The sequence below is a fragment of the Orycteropus afer genome, unplaced genomic scaffold (assembly GCF_000298275.1).
Source record: "Orycteropus afer afer isolate SDZICR_OR568_19922 unplaced genomic scaffold, OryAfe1.0 scaffold00184, whole genome shotgun sequence".
Lineage (NCBI taxonomy): Eukaryota > Metazoa > Chordata > Mammalia > Tubulidentata > Orycteropodidae > Orycteropus > Orycteropus afer.
The window spans coordinates 6351130-6356644 of NW_006921771.1; positions in this window are offsets into that span (position 1 = coordinate 6351130).

Below are 5515 nucleotides of genomic sequence, written 5' to 3' on the forward strand. Positions count from 1 at the left end.
GTCTGAGCACACAGACTGTGATGGAGTTCCTGTGGGCCCAGAAGGTAGGTGGGAGTGGGAGATGGCCACACCTCCATTCACCAAGTGGGTGTGGGGTATAAGAGTAACAAGAGGAATATCATTCCTTTTCAGTCTTGCAGGTCCGGAGGGTTCTTGGGGTTGCTGGAAAGCAGAACATGTTCTTAAGCTCCAGGAAATCTGTGAGAGTGCTGTCTCTTAAAATATCCAAAATAGTCAAGCAGCTTTTTAACATTCAAAATGGCAGCACCCTCCAACCGGCAGAAGTCCACAGCTCAGCCCACCTTTCTCTTCACCTCCGTTTGTTCCCCGGCCACCAGAGCAGTCCTTCATGCAGTCCCTGGCTAGCAGGGCTGATTTTTAGGTTAATTCTTAAGTCCTATCAGCACTCGGGAATCTCCAAGCTGTCTGTGCAATCAGGATCGCTCAGGATTGCTTCCAGACCGCAGCTCCATATGTCTCCTTTTTTTGGTATTTTCACCCAAATTCTGTAAGTTGGGGTTTAGTCCATTTCTATATCCTTCCCTTCAAGGTTCAGGGGTCCAGGATTATCTTCTATGTCTGTGTTTATTGGTTTCCTTTTTCTTTGTTGAAGAGGGTCTATGCAGTCTTTCTACCTAGTCCACCATCTTGCTGGAACTCTGTTACAGTTTCTTGAAGTAGTGTTTTTAGTTTTCTTTGTGTAGATTGTATAGATCTTCTGTGTCCCTGGTAAGATTTATTCCTAAGTATTTTACCTTTATGGTAGCTATTGTAAATGGTATTGTTTTCCTTATTTCCTTTTCAGAGATTTCCTTATTGATGTAGAGGAATCCAATTGATTTTTTATGCTTATTTTGTATTCTGACACTTTGCTGAATCTTTCAATTAGTTCCAGTAGTTTTCTTGCTGAGTCTCTTGGATTTTCTGTGTATAGGATCATGTCATCTGCAAATAGACATAATTTGACTACTTCTTTGCCAATTTGGATGTTTTTATTTCTTTTTCTTGCCTTATTGCCCTGATTAGGACTTCCAATACAATGTTGAACAGAGGTGGAGATAGAGGGCATCCTTGTCTGATTCCCATTCAAAAGGAGAATGCTTTGAGTCTCTCTCTATTGGGAATCATGTTGGCTGTTGATTTTGTGTATATGTCCTTTATTACATTGGGAAATTTCTTTTTTATTCCTATTTTGCTGAGAACTTTTACCAGGAAAGGTGTGGGAATTTTTTTTAATGGGGGAGGGGCCAGGTGTTCTTACTGCAGTAAATGGAGCTTTCTGAAAACCTTCTTCAGTGATGACTCTTTGGCCTCGGGATTGTGGGGATCTTTGTGGGAAATGAGTTGATCTGTAATATAGCCATGGTTAAATATTATCTACCTTCTTTATCTCTTTTGGTTTGTTTTTAACAGCCTGTTGAAGTATAATTGGCATAGAAAAAATTGTACAAATTTAAAGTATACAATTTAAGTCTTGATGTGCATGTATGTGTGTATGCCAGTCAAGCTATCACCATAATCAGGATAATGAACATATCCACCACCACCTCCCCTACAAATGTTGCCCAATGTTCTTTCATAATCCCTCCCTTTTGCCCCTCATGTATCAATAGCACATTGCTTTTATCTGTCTGTTTATTTATTTATTTATTTATTTATTTATGCAGTGTTTCCTCGCCCCCATCAATGGCAGTGAGTGTGCATCAATTAATATGAGCACACAATTCTTTTCCTTTGTTTCATTTATGTGGTGGATTATGTTGATTGTTTTTCTACTGTTGAACCATCCTTGCATATCTAGTATGACTCTGACTTGGTCAAAGTATATTGTTTTTTGATATAGTATTGGATTCTATGAGCTAAGATTTTGTTGAAGATTTTTGCATGTATATTCATGAGGGACGTTGATCTGTAGTTTTCCTTTTTAGTGGTATCTTTACTTGGTTTCAGTATCAGGGTTATGCTTGCTTCATAGAATGAATTTAGGGAGTATTTCAACCTTTTCTATGTTCTAGAATAGTTTGAGTAGGATAGGTATCAGAACTTCTCTGAATGTTTGATAGAATTCTCCAGTGAAGCCATCTGGGCCAGGAAGTTTTGTTTTGTTTTTGTTTTTTTTTGTCAGGAGTTATTTTATGACCAGCTCAATTTTTTCTTTTGTTATGGGTCTGTACAAGTTTTCTATCTCAGTATGTGTTAGTTTAGGTTGGTATTGTGTTACTAGAAATTTATTCATTTCTTCTTTACTCAACTGAAAAACTCACTGCTGTTGAGTTCAACTTAGTTGGAATACAGGTCTTCATGTTATTATGTTATTATCCTTTTAATTTCTATTGGTCCTATTGTGATGTTGCCCATTTCATTTAAAATTTGTATTATTTGCATTATCTCTTTCTTTTCTTAGTTAAATTTGCCAGTTGATTTTGTTAATCGTTTTGAAGAACCAGCTTCTAGTGTCATTGATTTTTTCCTATTGGTTTTCTGCTTCATTTATTTCTCCTCTTATCTTTATTATTACCTTGATTCTAGAGATCCAAGAAGATGCTTTGTAATATGTCAGTGTTTTAAAATTTGTAGAGGTTGGTTTTGTGGATTCTTTTGTTGCTCTTTTTCCTAATTGTTGGAGTTGTTGGGTTAAGGTGTTGATTTTGGTTCTCTCTTCTTCTTTGATGTGTGTACTGACTATGTATTGATTTCTGAGTACTGTTTTCACTGTGTCCCAAAGGTTGTGGTATGTTGTGTTTTCATTCTCATTGGATTCTATGAAATTTTTAGTTTCACACTTTATTCCTTCTGTTACACAGTAGTTCTTAAGCAGTGTGTTATTCAGTTTACATGTATTTTTTTTCCCCTTTGGTTTCCTATTATTGAGTTCTAATTTTATAACTACTGCAACCATTTTTTAATTATCTTCAGCAAGACTTCACTTGCATGTGATACAAATGATATTGTTCAATAGTGTCCACATTATGTGGGATCACTTTCTTTGGGATGGGTACAAATACGGATCTCTTCTGGTCACTTGCCCAGGCAGCTGTCTTCCAAATCTCTTGGCATAAACTAGTGAGTGCAGTATTTTGACAGAGAACTTCCAGAAATGCATGCTGGATTCAGAAGGAGGGGTGGAATAAGGGATATCATAGCTGAAGTCAGATGGATCTTGGCTCAAAGCAAAGACTACCAGAAAGATGTTCACTTGTGTTTTATTGACTTTGCAAAGGCATTCTATTGTGTGGATCATAACAAATTGTAGATAACATTGAGAGGAAAGGGAATCCCAGAACACTTAACTATAGTCTTGGGGAACCTGTACATAGACCACGAGACAGTCATTCAAATAGAATGAGGGGATACTGCATGGTTTAAAATCAGGAAGAGAGTGCATCAGGGTTGTATCCTTTCACCATACTTATGTAATCTGTATGCTGAGCAAATAATCTTATTTAATCTGTATGCTGAGCAAATAACCTGTATGATGAGCAAATATATGAAGAAGAATGTGGCGTCAGGATTGGAGGAAGAGTCATTAACAACCTGCAATGTGCAGATGACACCACTTTGATTGCTGAAAGTGAGGATGATTTGGTGCACATACTAATGAAGATTAAGGACTACAGTCTGCAGTATGGATTACACCTCAAATAAAGAAAGCAAAAATCCTCACAACTGTACCAATAAACAGCATCACAATAAATGCAAAAAAGCTTGAAATTGTCAAAGACTTCATTTTACTTGGTTTTACAATCAATGTCAATGAAAGCAGCAGTCAAGACATCAAAAGACATACTGCATTGGGCAAATCTGTTGCAAAAGACTTCTTTCAAGTGCTGAAGAGCAAAAATATTTCCTTGAAGACTAAAGTGCTCCTAACTCAAGCCATGTTATTTTCAATCACCTCATATGCATGTGAGATCTGGACAATGAATAAGGAAGACTGAAGAAGAGTTGATGCTTTTGAGTTGTGGTGTTGGTGAAGAATGCGGAAAGTACCATGGACTGCTAAAAGAACTAACAAATCTATCCTGGAAGAAGTGCAGCCAGAGTGCTCCTTGGAAGCGAGAATGGCCAGACTTTGTCTCATCTTCTTTAGTCATGTTATCAGAAGGGACCATTTTCTGGAGAAGGATGTCATGCTGAACAAAGTGGAGGGTCAAGGAAAAAGAGGAAGTCCCTTAACAAGATGGATTGACACAGTGGCTACGGTGATGAGCTCAGGTATAGTAGGGATCATGAGACTGGCACAGAACCAGGCAGTGTTTCATTCTGTTGTATGTAGGGTCTCTGTGAATCAGAGACGACTCGACAGCACAAAACAACAATAGCAACAACAATTTTATACTGTTGCGATCCAAGAAGATGCTTTGTAATATGCCAGTGTTTTAAAATTTGTAGAGGTTGGTTTTGTGGCTTCACATATAGTCTATTCTGGAGAATGATCCAAGTGCACTGGCAAAGAGTATGTATAGTGTTTTTACTGGGTGGAGTGTCCTATATATGTCCATGAGGTCAAGTTGGTTGACTGTGTTGTTGAGATCTTCTGTACCTTTGTTGAGCTTCTTTCTAGTTGTTCTGTCCATCAAAAGTGGTGTGTTAAAGTCTCCTACTACTATTGTAGAATTGTCTGTTTCTCCTTTCAATTCAGTTAATGTTTCCCCTATGTATTTTGGAGCTCTTTCATTGGGTGCACTTATTAGGGCTAAGTCCTCTTGGTCAATTGACAATTTTATTAAGCTATAATGCCCTATCTTATCCCTTATGCTAGTTTTCACCTTGAAGTCTGTTTTATCAGAAATTAATATTGTCAGTCCTGCACTTTTATGGTGGATACTGGCTTGATATATTTTTTTCCATTCTTTGATTTTTAATTTGTTTTTATCTTTGTGTCTAATGTAAGTCTCTTGTAGGCAGCATATTGGTAGATCTTCTTTGCTTAACCAATCTGCCACTCTCTTTCTCTTGACTGATGCATTTAATCCATTCAAATTCAGTGTAATTAATAATAGGTATGAATTTATTGCTGTCATTCTTTGTGTTTTTTCTTGTGCTGTTGATGGGTTGTTTGTTCCAAATATTTCTCTATACTGAGTTCATTTAGTTATTGAGTTTTCCTTACCTTTTCTTCATTGTTGTTGATTTTGTGTATACTAAGGCCTTGTGATTTTCTTCTTTCTAATTTTGAGTAGAAGGCCTATTAATTTTCTTTGTGGCTACCCTGTAGTAGATTCTTACCTCCCTAAGTTTGAAGCAGTTTGTTCTATATTGGCATTGTCTTGACTTCCTCTCCATTTGGAAGTTTTTTTTTTTTTTTATTTTATTTTATTTATTGTGAATTGGGTGAAGATTTACAGAGTGAATTCACTTTCCATACAGCAGTTCACATATACTTTGTCTCATGTCATTGACCACAGTTTACAATGCAACAGCTCCCTTCCCACTTCCTCCCATAGTTACCTCTTCCCAGTGACCATCCCTCCATACTCTCCTGTGCCCTGAGCTGTCTCCCTGTGCATAAGCA